Genomic DNA, 14,016 nt, shown 5'->3' with positions numbered 1-14,016 from the left:
ACAGGCTCCATACACGTTCATTTTCACATCTCGAACTGCTCAGCTGTGTAAGATGACATCAGGCCTCTGTTGCTACAGATCTTGGTATTTGTGTAGGTCATAGGACGAAGGTTAGGAGAGGATTTTCTTTAGGTTCTAGAGGTTATGTTCCATGATTATTGTTGTAATCAGTCTTCTGCAATTAGTGGTCTTGTTTTTTGCTCAGATCCTAGAACTGAGTCTAGGATAGAGTCTTTCAGTATGATTCCAGAAGTTCTGCTCAGTCGCAGTTGTCAAAGTCAGGCCTCCGGAATTAGAGATCTTGGTTTTTGTACGAATCCTAGATTGAAGACTAAGCTTGGTATTAGTTAACTTAAGTCAATGAGTTACAATGGAGTTGATATTTATGTTTTTGGTATATAAAGTTACAACTACCTTACCACATAAAAAGTATGTCCAATAGTCCCCTACTCATGACCTTTTTTTGCCTCAAGTCCACCTACTTCCCTACCCCAATCTTTACTCAGTTGGTCTTCTAGTGCTCAGAATTTATATTAGTTGGTTTTATCTATGGTCTTGTAAAATGAGATCACAAGACTCTGGACAATGGAAATGATTCCAAAAGTGCACTTTTGACTTTGGTCTTTGGGCTTCAGGAGAACCATACCTCTCTATTCTGAGGCTGGAGAAACAGTATAATGAATATGATGCTTGCCTTTCATGTGGCCAACCTAGGTTCAATTTCCAAAACTACAAATAGTCCCCAGAACTCAGGAGGGTGATTGACTGATTATGGAAGGCAGAGCCAATAATAAGCCTTGAGCATTGTCAAACATGACTCCCAACCAAACCAAACCAAACCAAACCAAGTCAAACACTTCTCTTTACTGATGCAAAATTTTCTTTACTTAAAATTTAATGGTAAATTGCAAACAAATCTTGTAGATGTATCTTAGGCAAAAAAAAAAAGAAACTAAAAAAATTAATTTCCGTAAAGCAGTCGATTCATGATAAATCATACCATTTTATTTAAGGTTGCAGATCAGACTAACCTTCCTTTTTCTAGCTATTGTAAGTAGAAAACATAATATATATAATGAATATAACATTTATAAATGTGAAATGAGCAGAAAGTTTGTGACTTCTCTGATAGTCACAAATAATTTAGTAGAGGAATTTAATTTATTGACTCAGGTATAAGTTAGTCTTTTAAATATGAATATATAAGTAATCACTAATGTAAGGTATTGAAATTAGCTATACAATTATTTGGAGTTAACAGCTTTATTTAACAGCTTTATTTAACTTGTGTGGTACCACACAAGTTATTCACTAAAAACAAATTCAATAATCTTTTTAATTTTTTATTTAAACACCATGGCTTATAAGCTTGTTCATAATACAGTTATTGGGTTTTTTAAACCATTATGTAGTAGTACATTATTTAGTTTTAATCAGACAATATACAACATCCTTCACCAGTGCAAATTTCCCAACACCAATGTCCCCAGTTTCCCTCCTTATCTTCCTCCTGCCCTCTCCCCTACCGGCCTCAGTGACATTTTTCTTTTCTATCCCTCCTTCTTTTGCTCCCTCCCTTTGGACACTATGATTTGCAATATTGTTACTGAAGAAATATCATGCATGTCACTTTATCTCTTTTCTGTAATTTGATCATTTTAAAATACATTCGTAGAGATACATAAACAATAATCATGAAATTTTAGAACATCTTATCGCCTATAAAAAGAAATCCCATGACTGGATAAAATAGTGGAAGTAGTAGAGAGCACATGCCAAGATTGTGAAAGGCCTAAATTTGGTCTCTGGCACAACAGGTCAACTTAAGCACCTTCAGATATAATGCTAATACTCCTCAGAAGTACTAGGTAGAACAATATTTCTGTGTTGAGCACCTAATTGTAATGTCTGCATTGCTTTGTCAGACATTTCCCAAAATGCCTATGAAAACACAGGTTGGAAAACAAAATACAAATATGAAAAGGAGAAAATATTTTACTCTCTACTTATCATACTTCCCAGATAATTTGTCTTTGTCTTAAGTAATGTTACATCATGACTTTTACTAACTTTATTTTGGTAAACACAATGAGTACATAAAACTATTGTGTTTTCTGAGCAATATACTTATACTTATGACACTTAATAGGGCAACACTATAGATTGTATTGGAAACTTAATAAAGTATAGTTTATAGTGTATTGCATAATAGGTCTCAAAAAATCATCCTGTCACAAGAAAAACTATTGTAGGGAGGACTGTTAACTAGATATCCTGAAAATAATTTGACAATACAGATAAATATTAAATCATTCAGTGTCACAGAAACTAATATGATGTTTCATATTAATTTTACCTCAATTGTAAAAAGAAACTTGTTGGAACTGAAGAGATTGTATTGGGGTAAAGGCACTTGTCTTGCTCTTGGCCAACCCTGGCTCAATCCCCAACAACACATATTATACCTTAAGCACTCTTACAAATGATCCCAGAACACAGAGCCAAGTGCCTTCATAAACACTACTAGTTTATGCTCAAAATCCAATTCATTTATTAATTACTTTTAAAAGTGAATATAATGACACTTGTTAAATCATTTTTAAAGTGGAACCTATATAAGAATACTTTATAAAAGTAAATATCATCCCTGCTTTGATTAAATATTAAGGTAATGATCTTGGAAAAACTATTATTCTAAATAATGACTCACCAAAAATCAGATATTTAAATCTCAAACAGTAGACAATAACTCAACACTATTCCAAAATATTTAATATTTATGCACTTATATACACAATATATATTTACAAATTTTACCAGAGAAATAGTTTACTTTCTAACCTACTAGTTTACCATTGACTATATTATATAGTCAATGGTCCTCAAACTACGGCCGCAGGCCACATATTGTATTTATTCCCATTTTGTTTCTTCACTTCTAAATAAGATATATGCAGTGTGCATAGAAATTTGTTCATAATTTTTGTTTTTACTATACTCTGGCCCTCCAACAGTCTGAAGGACAGTGAACTGGCCCCTGTTTAAAAAGCTTGAGGACCCCTGGTAATATCAAAGACTCCAAATTTTAAATGTTATTTTAGAAAAATATTTTCCATTTGTTGTCTTGAAATAAAGAGACAGCCATATAAATTATCAGTAACAGTAAATCTTTAAGATTTTAGGGAAGATTGTCTCAAATGCACTCTGGGATTCATGAGTTATTTCTCTTCATTGTTCAGGGAAGATTTGGGTAGTGTGAAAAAAGTAATTGGTCTCTGCATTGAAGATTCCTTAAAAGTTACTGCTATAACATTATTTTTATTGTTTTGACTGTTGGACTCCCAGTTGCCTACATTACCTTATCTTAAACCTACTCTCTAGCACAAATATACCAATTTTTACATTTCAAACTTGTCATTCCTTTGCTTTAAACTGAACAATACCTTCCTGCCTCACTAAAAATAAAGCCCAAAGTCCCCACAGTGGCCTGTGATTTTTCCTTAGTTCCATAACTTCATCTGTTATAGTCACTCTCTCTGGACTCTCTTAGTATATACTCTAGCAATTCTGGATTTATTTCTATCTTTAAACACATCAAACACACATATTCTTGTTGTAGGCTAAGAAAGACTGGTACTTCTTTCAGATATTCAAGGGCCACTCCTGGTTCTGTACTCAGCCAAACCTAGTTCTATGCTCAGTTAGCTCACTGAATCATATACATCTAAATGTCTCTTTCCTCTGTACTGTAAATATATGGTTCTCTGTACTGTCTCTGGTTTACTACTCTTAAATAGTTTTATAACTTATGTCTTTATGTTTTCCAAATTTCTGTTAGAAATTTCCAGATTCCTGATTTCATCTAATATCTTCATTTATTTTTCATTATCTGATTCTACTTTAATGCCTTTGTATTTATCACCACCTGATTATTGAGTGAGTGATTTTTCTCCATTTGAATACCCAAATGTAAGTTTCTCAAGAACAATTAACATTTTTTATTGTCTTCTGGTATGTTCCTAATGATTACAATATACATACATATATTATTCTAAGAATAATTAATGAATGAGTCAATCTATTGATGGATATATATATATGGATGATTGGACAATAAGATAAAAATAAACAAGGGAAAGAAATATCAGTTCTCTTTCTTTTAGATAAAATAGTTCCAAACTAGATATGTGAGGAAGTTTTAATAATATTTTTTCTTTAAGTTTCTTCTGCTTTCTTCTTTATTCTTCTTTGCTAATGCTTTAGAAGTTTTGCTATGATCTTTGTGTTTTTGCCACTTCTTTCTTCTTTCCTTGGCTTTCTGTATGCAATATTAGCCAGTTGAGAGCTGAATATGCTGTGTTATTCATGATTCTTCTTATTTTCGGATTTTGCTGTGTTCTTTGTTTCTTCTTCTAATCCTTTGCTAATATTGCTGTGTTCTTTGTACTTCTTCATCTCCTTCTTTGATTTTGCTGTGTTCTTTAAGTTTCTTCTGCTTTCTTCTTCTATTTTTTGTCCCCCCATTCACAATATAGATAGGCAAAGGACCAGGTTGAGGTGTATATGGGGAGCTTTTACTGTACCTCCTCTTTCTATACAGTCAGTGTAAAGAACACAGCCTGTGGTAAGCATTGGGAGGTCTTATCTTTTCTTTTCTTTTCTTTCTTTCTTTCTTTCTTTCTTTCTTTCTTTCTTTCTTTCTTTCTTTCTTTCTTTCTTTCTTTCTTTCTTTCTTTCTTTCTTTCTTCCTTCCTTCTTTCCTTCCTTCCTTCCTTCCTTCCTTCCTTCCTTCCTTCCTTCCTTCCTTCCTTCCTTCCTTCCTTCCTTCCTTCCTTCCTTCCTTCCTTCCTTCCTTTCTTTCTTTCTTTCTTTCTTTCTTTCTTTCTTTCTTTCTTTCTTTCTTTCTTTCTTTCTTTCTTTCTTCTTTTCTTTTTTGACTTTTTTATATATGTAAAAAAAAACCCTTCACCAGTGCAACATTCCCATCACCAATATCCCAAGTGTCCTTCCTCCCCACCCCACACTGGCCTGTACTCTAGACAGGCTTTCTACATCCCTCATACAGTCACATTTTGTTATGACAGTACTCAGTGCAATTATTTCTGTGACTGTACTGATCAATCTCTGTGGTGAGCTCATGTCGGGAGCTGGACCCTCCAGTCCTCCTCTATTTTGTCTCTGAGAATCATTAAACAAATGTTTTTCATTTTTCTCAAAACCCGTAGATGAGTGAGACCATTCTGTGTTTATCTCTCTCTGACTTATTTCACTCAGCATAATAGATTCCATATACATCCGTGTATAGAAAAATTTCATGATTTCATCTCTTTTGACGGCTGCATAATATTCCATTTTATATATATGCACCATAGTGTCTTTAGCCATTCATCTATTGTGGGGTATCTAGGCTGTTTCCAGAGTCTGGCTATTGTAAACAGTGCTGCAATGAATATAGGTAGGAGAAAAGAATTTTTGAATTGTATTTTTGTGTTCCTAGGATATATCCCTAGGAATGATATAGCCGGTCACATGGGATCTCAACTTCCAGCTTTTGGAGAAATCTCCATATACAAATGAATTAAAGACCTAGATATCAAATCTGAAACCATAAATTATATAGAACAACATGTAGGTGAAATGCTCCATGACATTGAGACTAAAGGTTTCTTTAAAGGTTAATAATATTTTTAAGTATAATTCAAAATTAGCTTTTGACCCTAAAATATTTCTGTACATTCTTAAATGAAATCCTAGATGAATGCAGTGAAGTAAAAATCCTAGATGAATGCAGTGAAGATTTGTCAGCTGAGAGTTCAGCTAGTATTAATATAGTTATTGGGAAAATTATTAGAAACTACAAAGAAGCTAAGTTGCAGAGTGCTGGATAGACTTATTTTATCTCTTCTTTCATTATAGTACATTTTGCTACAAATTGAAAGCTTATAAACCTATTTAACTTATCCAAATTCTACTTTTTCTGTATTTTAACACTAAAACAAACTGGATGATTTATAAGTGGATCATGTCTTCATATATATTTGTATTTGCTTGATTTTTTAACTCAGTATTTGTGAGAGCCAGAGAGATGGAACAATGTGTAAGAGATTTCTTTGCATGTGGCCTTACACAGCACCAGTTCAATAATTGACACTCTATTGAGGTTCTCAAACTCGCAGCCCGCGGGCCGTTTTGGCCTTCCATACAACATTTTGTGGCCCTGCCCTAGAGGAATTTTTTTGTTTTGTTTTGTTTTAGTTGTTTGGGTCACACCCCCCCAATGTTCAAGGCTTACTACTGACTTTGCACTCAAGGATCACCCCCACTTTGCCTCCTGTGGCCACCAGGTAAATTGAGTTTGAGACCCCTGCCAGTGGTCTCCCAAGCCTTGACATGAATTACAATTGAACTGAGAACAAGGAGAAAGCCTGAGTACCATTAGGCTTTTCTCCAAGTCCAAAACTACGTCAGTAAATAAAAATATGGACTATTAGTACAATTGAACAATTCTGGAAAATATATACATACATAAATGATTTTATTTTTATTCTTATATAGATAGGGAGTCCAACATATTAAAAATGAAAGTGTTAAGACATAAAACTTTTAGAAAATTTTGGAAAATTTGTGAATTATACACTTTCTGTTTCGCCACACCATAGTTGCATGCTTTTATAAATAATTTGTGCTGTAAGAATGTTGATGCTTACAGATAATCAAAAGTTTTAACATAAAATATATAGTATGGTTGATTTAACTACAAAAATTTATCCTTTAAAAATAATTGAACCACAAAACCTAATTTTAAACAAAAATGAAACAAAAAGCAAATTATGTATCCTAGTCACCAACTGAGCCCCAAGACTATTTTCACAGGAAGGGCAAAGTCCAAGAGTAATACCTACCAAGACAAGAAAAGAGATGAGTTTCAAATAAATCCAGGGAAAAAAGGAACCAAGAAAAAAACATCTTTAAACCACTATTTCAGTAGTTTACTGGCCATAATTTATCAGGTTTCATCGTTGCCACCCCCTCTAAATAAAGAAATCCCATAATATTTTAGAGATGAGTTGCCCAAGTGTTTTTAGAATGACATTGTGTATTTTTGTATGGCAGTACCAGACAATGAACAGTAAATCCTTCAGCTGGGAAGAGGTGGGTTCTGGCACTTAATCTAATACTTCATTGGCTTTATATGCTCTATTAAGCAATTGATAAGCAGTCTGAAAAGAAATACCTAGGCTGGTGAAAGGTCTGGAGCAGAGTAGGTACTCACCATATTTTGCTGAATAATAACTAAATTATATTTCTCTACACCTAGGGAATCTGTCATATATAAGTACAGGTTAAACATCACTCACTCACTCACTAAAAGCAATGAAAACAAACAGACATGGAAAGGCTTTTAAGTACCTATCAAAATCGTTTTGAGTTTTTGCTAGTTTGAAAATAAAAATGGGAGGGATAATGTGCTCATTAAAAAAAAAAAGAGGAGCTAGGTTGAAAGAGAAATAAGTACAAGATGAATCTTTAAACAAAATGCACTTCTTAAATATTTCTTTTACAACATCACTTTGAACTGAAAACAAAGTTTTTACATAAAGAATATTTTGAGAGTTTTAAGCAACAAAAACAAAGCTTTCTAAAGTGGAAAGGTCTTTTCAACCATACCATAGTATATCATCCTTACCATGGCATTCTAATTGCCACCATTTGTTTGGCTGGAGAATAATGAGGTATGGAAGGTTCTAGGACTGTTTGGAGAGCTCCCAGGGTGAAAACAAAACTCTATGCTCCTTCCAGTAGCCCTAACAGATGGAGAAATCTTCCTATGAATATTTTTCTGTTCAATCTGCCTCAGAGGCCACTAGCTCCGGTTGACTTGGCCCAAACATTAACAGAAAAAAGTTATACTAGGTCTATATTCGGTTCATAAAGATTGTATTGTGCATTCTATTAAGCATTTTAATTAAAAATAAAATGCAATCTATTATACATCTCTTAATATTTTAAAATTTAAAAGTATTTTATTTTAAAAATAATAAAATGTACAATAGTATATCTAGTTATACCAATTGTATGCATTGTATATCAATGCATATAATAATTTATTTAAATTCTGAATGGTAGTTCATTCTTCCTTTGCTAGTAATTTTTTCTGAATTTAAATTCACTGAACATGATATGTCTACTTTTGTCTGAATTAGCAGTTCTAATTAATACACTTATAAAATAAAAATTGGGGGCTGGAGTGGTGACGCAAGCGGTAAGACATCTGCTGTGCTAGCCTAGGACAGATAGAGTGCAATTAGATTCCCCGGCATCTCATATGGTCCCCCAAAGCCAGGAGCAATTTCTGAGCACAGAGCCCTTAGCATCACTGGGTGTGGCCCCAAAACTAAAATAAATAAATACATAAAATAAAAATTTAAATTACCCAGATGTTAGTTACCTCTTACTAACAGAACCAAACATATTAAATGTTCATCACACCTTACTTTTAAATTTGCACAGGGACTGGACATGACCAGCAATATTTAGCACTTACTACTGACTGCTCAGAGCTTCTCCTGGTTCTGTGCTCAGTTATCATTTCTATAGGTCTTGGGAGACCAAACATGGTGTCAGGGATCCAATATTGATTTGGCTGTGTAAGTCAAATATCCTATTTAATATATCTCTCCAGTCCTGAAAGAAACAAACATTTAAAAGCTGTCAATATTTTTACTTTATTAATGAAATTCAAAGGTAGTTTCTTAGTAGACTGTATACTTTTCGGGACAAATTTCATTCTAAATTTTTTTAACTGTTTCATTTTTGCTTGCTTTTGACAGACAGCATTATGAAGTAGCTAAAAGGCTAAAACTCTGTTGGACTAGGCTAAGAACTCTCCAATATTTTATATATTAATTTCCCCATCTATAATACAGAGGTAAATGACACAACTATTATGAGCTATAAAAATGCTTTTAGGAAAAATATTTTAATGTGTGTAATAATCAACTCTTATTTTGTTCTCTAGTAGGCCCCCAAATATTCAAATTATTATTTCTCCTTTAGCTGTATATTTCACTACTGGCCCATTGGCTCATATCCTTAACTTTTGAAATTAAGGCTTATTTTCAATGCCATATAGTTTTATATGTAAATTTTATTTGTATGACATTCTGGAATAAATTCTGTTAAGAAACATATATACAGAGAGAGAGAGAGAGAGAGAGAGAGAGAGAGAGAGAGAGAGAGAGAGACGTGTTTTTGCATATAACTTTGAATGGGATTTAATCCAGTCTGCCTCTATAACACGTGTGAAATCCTCCACCACATAGGCTTTATAAATATACACATCAGCCTAATCTCATCTAGTCAAAAGGGCAAGCACCAAGAACTGGTATGCCACTCACACCTTCAGCTGTGAAAATACAGGTGGGTACTTGCTGTTTTTTGAGCATAATTCTACAAACACATATGCTATAGTTAGTCCTTCCCTGACCTTAGTCTCCTTTTACCTTTTAAAATGTGGTTGTGTGCATTTTCACATCATTGGTAAATATGGTGGCTGTGTCTGTGTTCTCACTATGTGATCTTGATCTTACATATGCATGCATAGTTCTCTTTGACCACTTCTTATTTTTGTTCTGTCTGGCATTCTTTTCATAGGATTCAATTTTTATGTAAGTGCTGCATTGTCTTCTTTCCTCTCTTTTCATAGTCTCTGTTTAGTACTTAAAATCCTAGAATGTTAGAATTAAAACGAGGCATTGTTTTTTTTTCACACTTAACACAATGCTTTAAAATAGAAAACTAAAACTTATGTTTTGTCATTTATTGAATTCATTCAGTACACCTCATTTACACAACAATCTACTTAGCTACCTATCTCCAGAAACAGAAATGGAGTTTATTATTCTCATTTTTCAAAAATAGGGCTGGGGTAGGGAAAATATAGTGAACTTGATGTATATACATAAGTTGATTTTCAATGATGCAAATTTTTGTTTACTAAAAATTAACTAATAACTTATATATCTGTTAATTTTCTGATTTATTTCTTGACAAACTATTAAAAAAAGAAAAGAATTTTCTACTCTTGCTTTAAATACTAAGTAATTATTAATGGAAGGATAGGTAAGATTAGATATATATTGAAAAAATTCTACTATCTTAAGATAAAAATATTAAAATCTGCCAAAAGAATGAACATGAATTAACCTTAACATGAAAGCATTTTCTTCTTGAGAACAAAGGAAAAATAAAGATTGTCTTTACTCCTGGCATGGTTATTGACTAGACATGTTTGAGCAATCTAACAGTGTGTCTTTTTCATAAACAAAACAGTTTACATCAAGTTCTCTCGGAACTTCTCCATCTAAGAGAAAGACAGTTTCTGAGTTTAAACTCTAATACCCTGTGACTTGCATGTGCTTCTATGCCTATGAAGCCTTAAAGCTGAATTTATAGGTGCATAAAAATATAGGTAAGCTAAGAAAATAATCACCAGAATCAGGGAACAAGTCTAAATAGATGTGAAGGAGAAGGGGTTATGAAGCAGTATAAATGAAGAAATAGAACTTCAACATGGCTGCCCTTCAGGCTCAAGGCTGATCACTGGCTTCTCTTTGATATGTGATTTTCAAAGCAGGTGCTATTCTTATTGCAATCACATTGTCACACTCCATTATGAAGAAGCAATTAAGCCTATAATAAGTTAAGAGGTGATGTTTTGTTTTGTTTTTTAAATCTCACACAACCATTGATTTGTTCGCTTTTGAAAATAGATAGGAATTTTTCAATTACACCCTGCAAAATATCTTTTTTTTTTTTCATTCTCAGTGTTTGAAAAACAAATGTATCTTGGATCCGGTGCTTTTGTGTTTACAAATCTGGATATGATTTAGTAAGCTTTAAAGAGATAGCAAACACATAGTAAGGAAATCAGATTTACATAATTTTCTGCTTGCTTACAGAACACAGAAGTTCAGATTATCTTTTGCATTTGGGAAAACTGTTTTAGTATGATAAGATGAAATACCACCTACAGTACACTTGATCTTGCTAGTTTGACATCTTAAAATAAATTATGGGCTGATTTGTCATAGTGACTTTTAACATAAATTGCTATTATAATCTAAGGAAGCAATTCTAAAGGAAACTGCTCTCTCACCTCATCTACATAACAAGGTTTAGGTTATTTCTACATTTATTCTTTTCTCTATACAATTTATTTCCTGAAACTACATGACAGGAAGAACAAAAATCCATGCTTTGTGCATTCCATCCATTCTTATATTCATGCAAATAGCAGCTTAAAAATGGAGAAATGACACAGATAAAAATGTACCTTAGCTTTACTTTTTGTAAATAAAAATGTTTTGTAAGAGTGTGAGTGTCTGTGTGCTCTTTTCCCTCTGGAAACACAATTACCTTGCAACCTTGGGGAGTACTACAAGTCCAGGGGCTTCAGCTTCTATACATTTTTAGTCACTTGTTTATTCATTTATTTAGATATTCTTGCAGCTTCAGCAGATACTGTAAATGATGAGTCGTATAATCCAAACATCTTTTAGCTGCAGGATGTGATTGCTAGAGAAAAAGGAGGTCACTCTGAACCAAAGGGCTCCAGGGGCAAACCCCTCTTATGCAATACTGAGCTTCTGGAGAATATTTGATGTTTTTGAACTGATTTTTCTGTTATGTTTTGTTAGTATTATGCTTGACTAGGCTTTCTGTCACTGTCTCTAAATTCTATTTGTCCAAATTTGCCACAGTGCTTATTTTCTGTATCATCTGTATTCATTATTTGACCCACAAGAGTTGGAAAATAAGCACGGTTATGTGCTTACTAGGATTAGTTATTCATTGATAAGTATTCAGATTCAGTCATTTTGCATTTCAAAAGCAGGGGTGGGGTGGGAGAGAGTGCACACAGGGCTTTTGGTCAAGCTTTCATGCTGTACCCTGGATAGAGATTACATATATGTATGTATATATTATCTCATTCAGAGCTCAGCATGGAATTGGAGTAATCTTGGATTTATAAGTGGCTCATGATTATTTCCTTTCAACTCTTTGCAACAATAGTACTGATTCCCTGGAGTCTCTGATTGAAGCTTTTGTTTTTATTGTGTGCAAAGGTGAGGAAAGGTTTACAGAAAAACAAGAACAGACATAGCATAGGATTATAGAATGTCGTCTACACAAAAACTCGAATTAAAGATAGACAAGTAGATTTAAAGGGAGTTTTATTTGAAGCCGTAAGAAAATTTTTGCCCTGCCAACCTTCCCCTTCTCATGCTTTATACCTCCCCTGCTCCAGAAAGAACTCAAAAACTTTCAGCCCACTCTAAAACACCTTATTGTGACTAAGAACACTTATTATTCATACTGCTCATTTGCTACTCAATCATGTCACCTTGACATGTCTTTCAGTTTTCCATTTATAACTTTAGTCTTTCTAACCCTTGCATTGCCTTTCAACATCCTGTGATATGCCACAGGATGTAAAATTGATGACTGCATTCATTTTCTACTTCTAGTGCTTTAAAGCAATACAAATTTATAATAATACATTTTAGTATGGTGAAGTATAATATGGCTCTACTGGAATCTCTGTGCATCTTCACACAAGACTGAAATCAAGGTGTTAACCAAATTGGACTCTTTTGTTATTAGTTTTTGCAGGTGATGGTGGTGTTACTACTAGGGGTTTGGGAAGGTTGCTCCTAGCAGATCTAAGGGTTCAGAGACTTTAGACTGTGGTACTCCATTGTCACGTACTAACGGGAACATTAAACATGTAAAGCATATGTTCCACTGCTGGCATTGCTTCCTGGCCTCAGATTCTTAAGCAGAAGTTTGAAAGGAGAATTTACTTTTAAGTTATTCATATTGTTGTCAGGATCCAGTTCCTTGTGGTTGCAAGACTGATATCCTCCAGTTTCTTTCTGGCTGTTATTTCATGGCTACAGTCTGCTTCTAAGGGTCTTGTAGACTTAGCAGAAAAGGTGCTCTGTTCTTTATTTAGTAGCATCAGTAGAATCTATTTCTGGAATTTGCTCTTAGGTGTGACCTAACAGCAGTGAAGAAGACTTCTGGTTTATGGGTCTCATGAGACTATGTTAGGCCCATTTACATCACCTTCATATTTGAAGGGCAACTGACTTGGAACTTTAGCTACATTTGCTAAAGTTCACAGTAGTACCTAAATTAGTGGTTTATTAATCAAACAAGAGAAGATAGAGAAAGAAGCAGTTATTTATAACCCTCAAGCAATTCTGTGTAGGTATTAATATAAATATATCTTAAATCCCAAAAATTATAAACAGTAATAAAAAGAGGTATTTGTAGAAATCTTACCAAATTAATTAGTTATAGGTACAGCTGAACCTCCAGGTGAATCAATTTTTATTTTACTCAAATAAATATGGTTTAGGTAATAAACTTCACTTCATAGGCATGATTGAGTTAATTGACCATCTGCGGGCAAGCTATTTTTAAACAAATGGCAATACCTTTAAGAGACTTTTTTTCTTATTTAAAGATCCAATTATCAGCTCTGATAATTATGCAGTGGGACCAAGTTGATTTTGTAGCTGATTTATGCATGACAAAGCATAGTCACAAGCATTATCACCTCTTGACACTAGCAGTAACCCATGGGTATTAAAAACTCCATTCTGGATAAAAAAAAAAAAAAAAAAAAAGTAAGGCTCACATTAGTTTAGTATTTTGCTGAAGTTCTTAATTCTTTAAGATTTTTCTAAAGTAATTAACTTTGCAAAAATTGAGGAGACATGATGATGCAATTAAGATTAAATTAGGTAGAATATTTAAAAAAATAATCTGGAAAGTCCTTTGCATGATTTGCCCTAATGTATGATAATTATAATGTTATTGTTCTTCTACTCTGTACTTAACACAAGAAATATATCTCCCCAGGAATTAAAATAGTAAGTTATCTATGTCAAGTGGAAAAGTTTAGTTTTACCGACATCATGTCTAACCAGCTGGAAAAGGACCTCT

The 14,016-nt window shown here is 33.4% G+C and overlaps 1 protein-coding gene and 1 non-coding gene across 2 annotated transcripts in view; one reads left to right on the top strand and one right to left on the bottom strand.

The window, feature by feature from the left end:
- NEGR1 (neuronal growth regulator 1) overlaps positions 1-14,016 on the top strand; it is a 919,240-nt gene that overhangs the window by 885,264 nt on the left and 19,960 nt on the right. The gene's annotated exons all lie outside the window — the stretch shown is intronic.
- On the bottom strand, positions 4,511-4,641 carry LOC126007893 (small nucleolar RNA SNORA51). Its single transcript, XR_007495367.1, has one exon. It is a non-coding gene; the product is annotated as a small nucleolar RNA SNORA51 (small nucleolar RNA).

This window comes from Suncus etruscus, chromosome 4 (genome assembly GCF_024139225.1).
Source record: "Suncus etruscus isolate mSunEtr1 chromosome 4, mSunEtr1.pri.cur, whole genome shotgun sequence".
NCBI lineage: Eukaryota > Metazoa > Chordata > Mammalia > Eulipotyphla > Soricidae > Suncus > Suncus etruscus.
Note: the sequence above shows the minus strand (reverse complement) of the source record. Positions and strands in the feature narration are given on the sequence as shown.